Source organism: Rosa rugosa, chromosome 1 (genome assembly GCF_958449725.1).
Source record: "Rosa rugosa chromosome 1, drRosRugo1.1, whole genome shotgun sequence".
Classification (NCBI taxonomy): domain Eukaryota; kingdom Viridiplantae; phylum Streptophyta; class Magnoliopsida; order Rosales; family Rosaceae; genus Rosa; species Rosa rugosa.
In genome coordinates, this window is record NC_084820.1 from 32237166 (window position 1) to 32251874 (window position 14709).

The 14709-nt window shown below is 45.2% G+C and overlaps 1 long non-coding RNA gene across 1 annotated transcript; it reads right to left on the reverse strand.

The window, feature by feature from the left end:
- Positions 1-11638: 11638 nt before the first annotated feature.
- Positions 11639-14009, reverse strand: LOC133735502 (uncharacterized). The gene is made up of 4 exons (XR_009859065.1): positions 13746-14009; positions 13607-13658; positions 13080-13140; positions 11639-11999 (listed from the first exon to the last, which is right to left on the reverse strand). It is a non-coding gene; the product is annotated as an uncharacterized LOC133735502 (long non-coding RNA).
- Between the last annotated feature and the right edge of the window lie 700 nt (positions 14010-14709).

Here is a 14709-nt window from a genome sequence, read left to right on the forward strand (position 1 = left end):
CACGGGACCCAGTTCCCCAATGTGGCCCCGCCACTACATATATGTCACATCCGAGTCATCGTGAAATTTATGATTGATACTTGTCCAGAGTATTTTCGGTTGAGCTAAGTTGGTTCATTATAAGATTAATTTGAGGGAGTTTGTGGTCCTCTAGTGTTAATGAAGAAGTGGAGAGACTCGTATTTTCGATTGTCAGATAGGCTTTAGAAGGCTTATTAATCATAAGCTAGAAGGACTGTATTATGTAAGGCACTGTACGCACAGCTTCTTATTGTCATTCTGTCTTATGTTATAGTGTAGCTCAGGTCGTTTTCTACTAATTGACTAGCTAGTTTTTTTTTTTTTTTTTTTTTTTTTCACGAAGTATCAGTTGCAGCCGAAGAGGCTTCGAATCCCTAAGCAAATTATGTTATGTTGATTTATACGTTCCAATATTTCTTTCATGGAGTCCAATTATCATTGATTGGTTATACATTTGTTTATCTCTGTATAGTCAAGTTTCTGGATTACATTACCTCAATTCAGACGTCCTTGAATCCATAGCACGGCCGAACATGAAAAATTGACAATGGCTACAGGCCTATGCTACCCCGAAATGTCTAACCCAAGCACCACAAAACGAACCCAAATTCTAGATCCGAATCTAAAGCTGACCCGGATCAAAAATCCACGTACCTACCAGAACCCTATGTTGAACACATACATGGCAATCAAGGTCAGGACCATACCAAGTATGACACCTGGAAGGCTGGAACGAATCAACTAGACCACAACAAAACATCAATTCTACAACCATCGATGGGAAAAAATCTGCTTCTGCTTCTGCATCCAGATCTTGTAAAAAAAAAAAAAATAGAAAACCAAAATGAATGAATTTAACCTTATTGGAAGTTCACTCATGCAAATTTGTTGGCTGAAGTAATTTGGATGCTCTGCATTTAATCTAATCAGAAAACAAGTTTTTTGTTGTTGAGGTATATAGATTCAAACAGACTTAGTTCATCAATCTCACATAATATAAACAAAGTTTTCATTTCATGATTCTTGGTCTTTGCAGAAGCATACATATATATGAAACAGAGGTCACAACAACTGGAGGAAAAGGTTGAGTTAGGGTGGTATTATCAGACTGAAGGGGATGCTAATTATTCTGGGAGTGACTCTAATTGGATGTTGTGTGGTATTTGGGGAGGGTAACATGTTCTCTAAACAAAAGATTTTGTAAGTTGACCGAAAACTAAGCCAACTTAGAAAACCTATAGTTAAAAGCATTCAAGTTAGTATCATGCATGTTGGCTAATTTGTCCCTAACTCTATTTTTTTCAATAATCAATTTTCCCGAGTGCTATTGTCCGCTACGATTTGCGTAAAGTGAAGATGGTGATATCATTGATTGCATTGATATTTACACGCAGCCAACTTTTGATCATCCCGCTCTCATGAACCATATCGTCCAGATAATCATATATTCTCTCGCATATTTGACATGTTATGCTAACATAGTATCAATTTTAACCACAAAAGCTGTCAATTTACGCGTGACATATGCTTATGAGAGAAAATTTTCAGATGGCACCTAGTTATGATCCAACATCAGATGAAAAGTCTACGATAAAAAATTTGAAAGATTAATGAAGAAAAGGAATGAGCAATCTTCGATGATGGTGACACAACCATGTAAGAAGAACTCTAGCTGCCTTGAGGGAACAATCCGGTGCGATTGTGCGAAGAATCAGAAAAAGGAGCTGCTCAGAGCTAGCTCGGCCTTTGGGCGAAAGAAATAGTGGACCTTCCCCAAGTATCACAGTCTGATACTAGTGACAACAACAAACTTGTGGACCTTCCGCTAGCAAAACACTTGGTATGTGCATTTCTTATTAGTTCCATGCATATTGTTGTAGCTAGCTAGATTGTAATAATCGTATCCAATTAAAACCGTGTTAATTTTCTTATTCGTGTGTTATATAATGCAGAAGTCAATATTGTTTGCTGATGAGTACAGATATATAGAAGGCAAAGGAGATATCAAAGTTTGGGCTCCTATTTATTCTAACGTTGAGTTTGACGATGATTACTGTACGGGTTTTTTCACCAACAGTGTCTGTAGACCTATGGGACTTTCAGAATAATATCTGAACTTATAAAATTATCAATATGATACATGAATTCATTTTCTTTTAATAACGTCGTACTTAGTCAATTTCAGTCACACGGTTAAATTTTATACTTGTGACACATGTAAATCACTTAATGAGGGCAAAAAGACTAATTTACCCTCAAAAGTATTGTTTTTATTTTTATTTTATTTGTTTTCTTTCTTTCTTCTTCTTCTTTTTCGTCTTCTTCTTCCTCCTGATTTGAATCATCAAGACCAATGAGTTTGAGATGCCTAGTAAATACATAATCATGTATGCCTAGTAAGTATGGATAGGTATGGTGGCTTTGTGTTTCCAAGAAAGAGAAAGAGTATTAGGGAGGGTGCCGGTGATTGCAAGAGAAGAAAAAATGGATGGGTGCAAAAGAACATAAAAGATAGAGAAAGGAATAGAAACCCACCAAGTATTTTAAAAGCTCAATGCCATATTCTAAGATCTAAAAAAATCACTTGGGTTTTCCAACAAAAACAAACATACACACTTGCAATCAATATCAAACTACCCATTTGGCACAAAGCAAAACTCTAATTTCCTATTACTTTTAACAATCCAAATTGTTCTCTAAGCCTTCCATACACTATTTACAGCTACTTTTCTGGGTTCTATCAACCCTTCAACAGAAATTGAACAAGTGAAGAAATCCAAACGATAACTTCAACCACAAAAAACAAACAAGAAATGTAAAATATCAAAGCTTGCTTCTTGCAATCTGCATCTTTGTTTTTACTATGGTGTTATTGCGGTGAGGAAGAGAGATCAAAAACAAATTTTTCTCTCGTGGTAGTGTTGGCGAGGAGAAAAGGAGAGAATAAGATTGGGTTGAGAGAAAAGAGAGATCGATGAAATAAGAAATTTTGTTAGTTTTTTTTTCTTTTATAAAAAAGATGTAATAAGACTACAATTTTGCCTTTAAAAGTCTAATCACATGCGTCACATGCGCTTCATTTTAACGGTTTTGTGACTGATATTTGCCGTAGGTACGACGTTTGTGGGGGTGGTCAACAAATTCAGACCATCAATCACGACAATTAACCCCACCATTAATACGAGAATGATTTTAACCATGAATACGGTGTTAATTACAATCGTAAATGCAGAAATGATGACGGTCATAGAGCACGGCAATGATTACAGCAATTAGTACAGTAATCATTACAACCATAAGGCAAGGCAATGAGGACGGTCATAAAGCTCGAGAGTAATTACACGTATGGAGACGGTAGTAATGACGACTTATGAGCCAAGTCTTCCCACACCTATAAATAGGGGTAACAACGACCAGGTAAGACTTCTCATTCCAATTCTTTCTACTACACTCGACTTAGACAATTATTGACTTAGGCATTAGAGGGATTTCTGCAGGTATTCCCCCTTCCTCTTTGAGCCGACGGTCAAATATCAATCAACAAGCAAAGAAAACTTCTCAATCATTCCTGGTCAGCTCCCGCTGCAATCCGCATTCATTGGTGCGTCAAATGCTCTTTGGAATTTTTCGTCCCCAACAACGCTATTACAAAAAAATGAGTTTATATATCATATTGATAACTTTGTAAGTTCAAATATCACCCTGAAAATCTCTTCGTCTCTAGACACTGTTGGTGAAAAAAACACTTACTCTAATTCTTATGTTTGTCTTGCCGGTGGTCCTTATTAATTATGTACTTACATAAGCATTTGCCGAGCATAATTAGCTATAATGAGCCACGCTCATGCTACTGCCAGCGGTACTAACTCCCACCAACGGAGTGACCTACAGAAACACAGCCAAGCAGTCTGCCGCTTGAGCCCCGGCTCACCCCCAGATCACCGCTGACGCACCGTGCCAAGATAGCATCAGAAGCTCCAGAAGCTGGGAACTGAAGCATATCAGTCCCACATCGAAAACATGGAAGAGGTCAACCTCTTCCTCACCTATAAAAGGTTATCTCCTCTCTCCTCATTAATTACGCATTTACGACTTACCTACTGTTATTCTGTCAATATAAATACATTGACTAACTTAGGCATCGGAGAAGAGAAGACCGCCCAGCGCGGTCTCCCTTTGACGCCCTTTGTATTTTACTTGACAGGTAGCGGAAGTATTGATCACATCACAAGTAGCGGTCCGCCCACCGGACCAGCGTTAACAAAGGTTTGGCCACCGCTGAATCTTAGACATTAACATTGGCGCCGTCTGTGGGAATCCTTGAACAAAAGGTCATCCCACCACAACAATCACCATGACTAACGTTATGGTGATTGTTGTGGTGGGGGAAATGCTGAAGAGCAAGTGGATCAATCCGCCAACCCCCATCCCATCAACCTAGCGGCTAACGTTAACCGTGCACTATTCAACACACCGGTCAACCCTAGCATGGAACCTCAAGTTACTCCCCAGGTCCTGCTAGCCCAGACTGGGGCGGAGGCTCGGCCAGGTAGCAGCCACCCACCAGTGCAGGACCTCGCTGCTATGTATGAGCTGGCATTGGCGGACCTCCACAAAGCAAACAGGGAGCGCGAGCAGAAGCGCAGGGAGAAGGCTGAGGCCCAAAAGCAGGTGGCCACGCTGATGTCAAGAATTGACTAACTGAAGAAGGCGCTGGAGGCAAATGCTAACCCAGCGCAGAGCGAGCAATCACGGAGCACCAGACACAGTCGACCCAATACCGGCGGATTGGTACCCGCACCAATCATACAGATGCAGGTACTGCTGAACCCACTAGAACTATTGGGAATGGGCCCACCTCCTCTGCCCCGACTAATGTTGGAACAGGAAGCGGAGTCACAGCCTCACACCAACCGCTCGGCAGTTAGGACTAGAACTGAAGGCAATCCACCTAAACCTAGGCGGGAGCTAGCACAGCAGAACCTCCAGGTGGGGCCCACTGGAGACGCAACCGCCTTAATCTTGGAAAGGATGCAACAATTAGAACAAAGGCTAATCCGGGCGGAGGCAGGCGCCCCAGCGCCAATTCCAAATCCGCTCTTTGCGTCTAGGCCAGGGCCATTCACCGCCAGGATCTTGCAAGCCGTCAAACCAGCACATGCAAAGACACCAAAGATGTCACATTATGGCGGCATGACTGACCCCTTCGTCCACATGGACACATTTAAAAAAGTTACTAACAACAAGGGATTTGATGACGCAACTCTCTGCCACTTGTTCAGCGAAACGTTGGATAACGTGACAATGAGCTGGTTCTTTGAATGCCCACCAGGATCCATCGACTCATTTCATGCACTATCAAACGCTTTCCTTTCTCGTTTCATCCTGTTGGCCGCCGGACATCACAACTCAACTGTTCAACGTCAAGCAGGGCGCAGAGGAAACATTGAAGGCGTTTGTCACCAGGTGGCGAGCGGCGGCATCTCAGTGACGTGATCTGGATAAAACAATGGCACTGGCGGCCTTCAAACAAGGACTCCTAAAGGGACCATTTCTCTATCATCTCAATTATAATCATCCAAATGCTGCATACGACCATTTCATCAGCGAAGCCGTCATCCATGCACAGGCGGAATTCATCACATATGGAGAAACCCCACCATCACCGCCAATACCAGCAAAGTCCACTCAGCCCTCTTCCAGCCATCAGGAAACCGCTAACAAAACCTCTGCTTCGCCGCCAACTGATAAGAAGCGAGAGTGACAACAGTGCAACTACCAGAGCAAGCAGCAAAAGGACCAGCATTACCACAAGGGCAACCGCTCATCCCATGGGGATAACCGTAACAAACAGACGGAGTCCTCCCAGCGGTACGCAGTGTTTACAGTCCTCACAAGATATACGACCAGTGCAAGGACCAGATCCCACCGCCACCCCCAAGAAAGTTCCCAAGAGTGGGAAAACCGAGAAACACTGGCAAGTAGTGTAAGTACCACGAGGACAGCGGTCACAACACCAACAATTGCAACGCTCTCAAAACAGCAGTTGAGACTTTATATCGTAATGGTAGGTTGGAACAGTTCAAGGTGCATCAACCGCCACCTGTGGTCGCCAACATCGAGCCCATGCGCCGCATCAACACCATCGACAGCGGTGCTCCAATCACCAACATGTCTCATAGGGCAAGAAAGCGCTATGCACGCGCCAACCACCCTAAAGAAATTTGCAACATCCACTATGAGAGATCCGCTAAACTCCCAAAGTCTGGTTGGGACGCGGAGGAGGAGGAACGCGGTGTATATCTGCCCCACGACGATCCATTCTTGATAGACGCCATGCTCGATAAATGGTCCGTAGGAAGGGTCCTTGTTGACAGCGGATCCGCTGTCAATGTTATCTTCAATGGCTGCTACAACCAACTCCAGCGGAATAGAAAATTACTCCAAGATCATGAGCCACTGCTCAGCTTTTCCGGTGACGTCACGCAACCACTCGGTTCTGACTACATGCGACTAGTTATCGGCGCTAGTCCATGCACAACGGAGATACATACGGAGTTCATCGTCGTCGACTACTTCAGTTCATACAATGCCATCATTGGTCGACCAACGCTCAACAAACTAAAGTGCATCATAGCCGGATACATGCTTCTCATGAAGTTCCCTACACCCAATGGGACAGGCTGCGTGAAAGGAAGTCAACAACTGGCACGAGAGTGCTATTCAACAACTGTGGCCCGGTCGACGCGCCGCCATCAGATCCTAACGGTAGGAAACCATGCACCGCCGACAAATATTTTTGAAGATCCTAGGGATGACAAGGACAAATATGTGAACCCAGAAACATCCTTGAGGGTTATCAGCATCTCTGACGAGCACCCTAAGCAGACGGTCCGCATCGGCGCTCAGCTAGCACCAGAGGTAGAGGCAGAACTCACACAATTCCTATGGGACAACGCCGCCGTCTTTGCGTGGTCTTACGTTGATTGCCAGGCATCTCCCCTGAAATTATCACGCACAAGTTGAGCGTAAAACCATCCTTCTATCCGGTCAAGCAGCGGCCGACCTTCGATGAAGAGAGATATCGTGTAATCGGGGAAGAGGTTGCCAAGCATCAGGGCATCGGATTCATCCGCCAAGTCAACTACCCTCAGTGGATTTCCAACTTGGTCATGGTCAAGAAACCTAGCGGAAAGTGGCGGATGTGCGTGGACTTTAAGGGTCTCAACAAGGTATGCCCCAAGGATAGTTTCCCACTACCCCGCATCGACCAACTGGTTGACGCTACAGCGGGACATGAGCTGCTCAGCATGATGGACGCCTTCTCAGGATACAATCAAATCAAGATACACCCCGGCGACCAAGAGTGCACCACTTTCACAACCGACAAGGGCCTATACTGTTACAATGTCATGCCTTTCAGTTTGAAGAACGCTGGAGCAACATACCAACGGTTGATGAACGCAATGTTCGCGGAGCACCTTGGGAAAATAATAGAGGTCTACGTGGACAACATGTTGGTCAAAAACATCAAGGCCAGCGGACACGTGGCAAATCTCCGCATCATATTCGCCATTCTCTTGGCCTATGGTATGCTCCTCAACCCAGAAAAATGTTTTTATGGCGTTACCGCCAGCAAGTTCTTGGGATACATCGTCAACAAACGGGGCATAGAGGCTAACCCTAACAAGGTGCAAGCCATCCTCAACATGAAGACCCCGGAATGGAAGGTGCACGTGCAGAGCCTCCAGGGAAAACTAACCGCTCTCTCTCGGTTCATCTCCAAACTTACTGACAGATGCCTCCCATTCTTCAAAGTTCTGAAAAGGACCCACAAGAAAGAAATTGACTGGACCCCAGACTGTGAGGCGGCGTTCCAGAGCTTGAAGGAGTACTTAGCGGCAGTCCCACTTCTTTCCATTCCTGTACAGGGTGAGGTACTGTACATATACCTAGCGGTATCCACATCAGCGGTAAGCTGCGCCATTGTACGACGGGAGGCCTAGGAGGAGCTCCGAGTGTTCTACGCCGGCAGAGGCATGAACGGGGCGGAAACAAGGTATACCCCCTGGAACAGCTCGCCCTCGCATTCATTGTCGCCGCTAGACGCCTCCGCCAGTACTTCCAGGCCCACACAATTCATGTCTTAACAAATCAGCCGCTGAGGCAGGTAATGCATAACCTTGAGCACTCCGGGCGCCTCAACAAGTGGGCCATCGAGCACAGCGAGTTCGACATCGACTACAAGCCACGGACAGCCATTAAAGGCCAGGCGGTGGCAGATTTCATCGTTGAGCTCACCGAGCATCAGGATGAACCCAACCAAGAGCCAGAAGAGGCCAACGTAGAAATGGTAACCGCTGAGGAACCAGCCCCCCAACAGCAATCAGACTGGAACCTCCATATGGACGGCTCTACTTGCGCCAAGGCCTGCGGTGCCGAAGTCATCTTGACGGGACAAGAGGGAACAAACGTTGAATACGCGTTAAAGTTCAATTTCACAGCCTCGAACAACATGGTGGAGTACGAAGCGCTCATAGCAAGCTTACTCCTCGCCATCGACTCAGGGGCTGACAACGTCAACATATTCAGCGACTCCCAGCTAGTCGTTAACAATGTCAACAATAGTTTCCAGGCCAAGGACCAACAGTTAGCGGCATACTTGGGGTACGTCAAGACGCTTCTCAAGAAATTCAAATTTCACAATATCACACAGATCCCCAGGGAAAAGAATGCCTAGGCTGATTCTATGGCAAGACTAGCAACCACCCAACCACACCAAAGTCCAACGGACACAAGGGTGGAGTGCCTTGACAAGCCAAGCATCACAAAAACCCCAGCGGAGATTTTCAATATTGACGTCAATCCCAGCTGGATGGATGAAATCATCGAGTACAAGTGCAATGGAACACTGCCAACCGACAGGGTCGAGGCAAGGCAGCTTAAGCGGAGAGCAACCCTCTACAACATCCAGAATGGCAAGCTGTACCGCCAGGGTTTCACCCATCCTAACCTCCGGTGTCTCACCCCGGAGGAGGAAAGGGCTGTTCTGGCAATGACACATGCAGGAGAATGTGGAAACCACTCTGGCGCCAAATCTCTGGCCAACCGCACAATGCGACAAGGCTACTTCTGGCCCACGCTCGGCGACGACGCCAGGAAGGTTTCCAGGTCTTGCCACCAGTGTCAACAATATGTTGAACTACCCCATGCCCCGACGGAACTCCTGTCAATCATCATTGGCCCATGGATTCACTCCATGTGGGGCCTAGACTTGCTCGGGAAATTCCCAACCGCCAAGGGTTAGTTCAAGTACATCATTGTCGCCATCGACTACAACAACAAATGGATAGAGGCAGAACCACTGACGGCAATAACTACCGCCAAGGTAACTCACTTCCTCTGGAAGAACATCTATTGCCGCTACGGCATCCCCTACACAATCATCATAGACAACGGCACACAGTTCAACAACAAGGAACTCATATCTTTCACCGCTAACCTGGGCACCAAGATGAGTTTTGCATCTGTCGCTCACCCCCAAACCAACGGCCAGGTCGAAGCAGCAAACAAGATAATCAAGAAGTTGCTAAAAAAGAAACTCGATGACGCCAAGGGTTTATGGGCGGAAAAACTCCCGGAAGTTATGTGGGCCATTAGGACTACCCCAAATTCCACCACCGGTGAAACACCATTCTGTATGATGTTCGACACTGATGTCGTCCTACCCATTGAGGTCACCCAACCTACCACTAGGGTCGAGGGCTACTGTTCCGAGACCAACGGCGAAGGCGTCAACCTCGACAAGGACCTCCTCGAGGAGAAACGCCACAAGGCCCATTTGCACAACTTGCAAAACAAGCAACGGGTATCGCGTTTCTAAAATGCCAGAGTCAAAGCCCGGAACCTCCAACTGGGGGACTGGGTAATGAAGGAAGTCATCCCACCGCCAACGGCACTCCGCCCAACTTGGGAAGGACCATACAAAATTGTGGAAGTCGTTAGCCCTGGCACCTTCTACTTAATGGACAAAGATGGTGTCACAACGACCCACCCTTAGAATACCGAACACCTTCGGTATTATTACAAATAGTCATGCCGCTACCCAAGAGCATCTTGACTGAGCTAAATTTTTGTTCAATATTTAGCTAAGGGAAACTACCCAACGGGTACAACCCCGCTTATGTAAACGCTGATCTGTCAGCTATCAATGAAACGAGGAATTATTCAAACCATTGTCACCAAGTCCAAGCACAAGAGTTAACTGGCAACGCCAATAATATTCGGCGGACCACGTCCGCTACATCGTGCACTTGGAACAATTTTAATTCCTTTCATGTTTCGTTGATTAGCAAAAGCACAAGTCAAAAACTCTAGCGGTATATCAACATCCAAACAACGCAATCATATTTTCAAGCAACAACCACACTTGAAAAAATTTCAGAGAAACAGCATTTCATTTGTCTAGGGTCGGGACTCCCCGCCCAAAAATATTGTCAAAATACAAAAAGCAAGCCTCAGCGGCATTACAAAAAGCTACGATGCGGTCTTCACGGATTGTTGGGAGCAGCGACATCATCTTTACCATCATTCGGCGGCTGTTTCCTGGCCAGGCGGCTAGTCTGATCGGACCCATGAGCGGTAGGACTCGGCGTCACCATAGTGCCATCTTTCCTAGTGTTGGCCGCCATAAACTCGGCATGGGACACTTCGGATTGGGTTGGCATGGGGGACCGCTGAGAATCATCCGCCGGACCATGGTCACTTTCACCACTGCCAGAACGCGCACCTCTAGTCTGAGCAACGGCAAACCCGCCCGCTGGCATAGGCGGCTGGCTCGACGCGCTGGCAGCCTGCGACGCTTTGACCCAGTCAATGGCGCCTCTCTTGTTGAGCATGTCCAAGTTTGCAGCGGCACCAGCCTTAGCCGCCTCCTTGAGGGCCTGCTTGTACGCCGAGGACTGCTTGAACGATTCCACAGTGGCGGCCTCTGCGTGGCTTTTCTCATTCCCAGCCGGGCGACTTCATCCTCAAACTTTTTCAGCTCCGCGGATTTGGCGGCAGACTCCCGCTGGAGGATCTCAACTTTCTTGGCCTTCGCCGCCATCTGATCTTTCAGCAGGGCAATGTCTTGCTCCAGCTGAGACACGCGGTCGTTTGGTCATCTAGCTTGGACGCCGAAAGGCTTTCTGATCAGGACTCTTTCTAGGAGAGTTGTGGTCGAGGTTTGGTGAGGTCAAGGCAACAAATTGACTTCGGGGTATTGAATGCAGAAGATCGAAGTTTCTTTTCCAGATTCCTGTTGGTTTGCCGCCGGCTTGGTTAGTAGAAGGTAGGCAGCGGCACTTGAAGGGGATGCGGTACCGGAACGGCTTACCGCCGGAGACCTTGGCGGCGGCGGTGATGGATTGGCAGAAGCTTATTAGAGCTATTGCTCTTCTTGCTCAGGTTTGGGCTTGGCCATTTGGGCCTGGGCTCAAATTTGGGTTGTTGGGCTCTATGTTATGGGCCAGTAGGGAGGGTGTCTTACCACTCTCATTGATCACTAAGTGATGGGAGTGGGCCTGGCCTAAGAGGTGGACACTCTTGGGCATTTAGGCCGGTATATTGACAGGACCCGCCCCAGATTTCACCCTGAAATCCGAAGTGGCCCTGCGGGGCCCACTTTAGAAGAGATTCTACCAAAAATTTGGCGGAACTTCCCCTAAAAGTAGCCTACCCAAAACCTGTAGGAAAACATTTACACTTCTAAATCATCCATCCTTAATCTTCTGGAGCCATCTGCTCCCCAAATCACAACTCCAATTTCACAAATATCAGTCTCAACCCAAAAACAATATTAATCCCATAGGTTATCAGAGCAATACTAATCCACTAGGTAACAAAGAAAACAGAAATAGAATGAGTACGCGGAAGCAATGCTGTTGGCTATGCCTCGACTCCATGTACGCCCGACCTCAACTAATTTCGCCTGCAAACTGGGCATTTGAAACCGAAGGGCCCAGGGGAAAAGTATTGAAAAACACGTTAGCGTGAGTGGACAAAAATAAACAAATTAAAACAAAATGTATTTCATACTTTCCCACATTTATTTCTTTAAAAATCCCGATGCATGCAACAATTTAAAGAAACACAACTTTAGTTCAGCTCAAGAAAACCGACTAGCCCCGCTAGCCACAACCAAGCAAAGAGGAAAGAACTCTGATACTCAAGAAAATAAGACCAGCCCCGCTGGTTAAGGGAATCGGACTAGACCCCGCTAGCCCAGCAATAATATAATGAGTAGGGGAAGATGATAGCCATACGAATAAGCCACTCAGGCTTGGGTGATAGCCTCCCAGGCTAAAGAACTCCCGTAATATACCCTTACGCCACTAAGTGTAGCGATAGGATACTGGGCTACAGAATTACTGTCACAGAGACAGTAACCTGCGCCACAAAGGCGGAAGGGCTACGGTGATCCCATCACCGCGCCACAAAGGCGGAAAATCAATGCTAGCATGATAAAATCACCCGTCAGTATGGCACAGGGAAACATAACCGAAAATCCAGTAAATCCAAAATACATAAGGCTTCCCCCATCTCTCGCAAATGCATTTCCAACGACGTGTCCCACACGCCAAGAGTATCATCATGATTCGAAACAAAACCAATTCCAAAATCATCATCCATGCCAAAACCGAAAGTCGATAAACAAACAAGAAATAATTCCATCGAAATCTCATTTCGAAAATCTTTCGGAGATCTCAAATCGGTGAATGAAAAATAAATATGAAATTCCGGAAATCACCTCGGAAAAGAATTCATTGAAAATCACAATATCAGAATTTCAAATAATAATTATAATCAATTTCTGAAAATCAATTCATATTCTCAAAAACAACTCATAAATCCAAATCCGAGCATAATAAGTTCATATCCGAAACTCATGAAAAATCAATGTCAAATTATAATCCAAGACAAAATATCATGTTCGATAAATAAAACGATAATTAAATAAACCAATAATTTCAAAATAAATGCATGCATCATTTACTTAAAAACAAAAGTCCACTCACAGTACTATTGGGCTACCACGCAAACGAGTTCCTTCATTTAACCGTAGCTCGCGGCATTGCCCTGTACACAATTATATTTCCGTAAACGACAATCCGATAAAATAATTACGAACCTAAACGAAACCCGAAAATCCCTATCTCCATTACTTCTCAAATTCAACCCAAATCTCTTCCACAACACCAATTCCTCAATTTATATATCCCACAACGAAAACGAAGGAAATCCGACGGCCGGATTTCCCACAATTCAATCACAAAATTTCAAACTTCGGAAATTCACAAATAATTCCAAACCCCTCCAAAATTCACCAAACTTCACATACAAGCTCTACAACAATTCTACAATTTAATGGGATAAAAACTGAAATTAAAACACTGCCCTACAGGCCTCCACGCGCCACCAACAGTGGAAGCGCGTGGGCCCCACGCGCCGGCGGCAACCACCTCCGATGGCCACCAAAATTTGGCAGCACCATCTACTCAACAAACCCAACCTCTTTCTCAACTACAACAAGTTCCAATTTTACCTGGAAGAGCTCCAATTTGGCCGGTGAAAATTTTCCAGAAATTCCAAGAACCCTAGAAATTGAAATTGTTAATTCGACCTCTACACTACAAATTGAAATGAAAGACGTTAGGGGAAATGATCTATGTCAAAAACCGAACCTTCGACGCCAATTTGGTGGCCGGAGACTGCCGGAATCGGAAAATATCGGCGTTGACTCAAAACTGCTACAGTGACCGTCCTCTTCTTCTCGTTGCTGCACCTTCCACAGTTCATATTAAGCTACGAAACGAACCCAGAAATGAAGAGAAGGAAGAGAGCTTTCCAACGACATCTTACACTTCAAAATCCGTCGCCGGATGGAGGAGTTATGGCCGGAAGAAGGTGAAGAGGTCGGAGAGGAAGAGAGAATCGGGGAGAGGCTCGGTAAGTTTCCGAAAATGGAAACTTACCACAGTAACTCGGCAATTTATAGAAACTTACTGTAAACAGTAACTTTAGTATTTTGGCCATAACTTTCGTATACGAACTCCGATTTTTACATACCACATATGCACGCGCTCGGTTTAACGTCCTCTACAACTTCCATGAAGAACATTTTCTCAAATTTTGACCCGAACAAAAAGTCATATTTTATGGCCCCCTAAAAGTACTGAAACGACAGTAAAAGTGATAGTAAATGTCGTTTACCGTCCTAATGATTAGTAAACCGGTAAATTAAGATACGGGATGTTACATTCTCCCCTCCTTATAAAAATTTCGCCCTCGAAATTTCATGCTGGTTAGAAAGAAAGAACACACCAATTGATTCAAAATACCACAATCTCAAAACTTACCAACTCTAACTTAGATTAAGCTTTCCTTTTCGCAACCTCAAATCAACAACCACAGAAACTCTTATGATCCCCACTACAAAAGCAATGAAGACATGCCTATAATCCAAAATTATCAACGTCCAAAGTCGATTCACTTGTCTTGTTAAACCATGTAGCACCATAAACTCGCAAGTACATGAATTCCGGTGTAAAAGAAAATTCATTTCAATGGTTAGCTCAGATAACACATGGTATTAACGTCACAAATCACCCTGTTAAAATTATAGCATTCATAACCTTCTCACAAAAG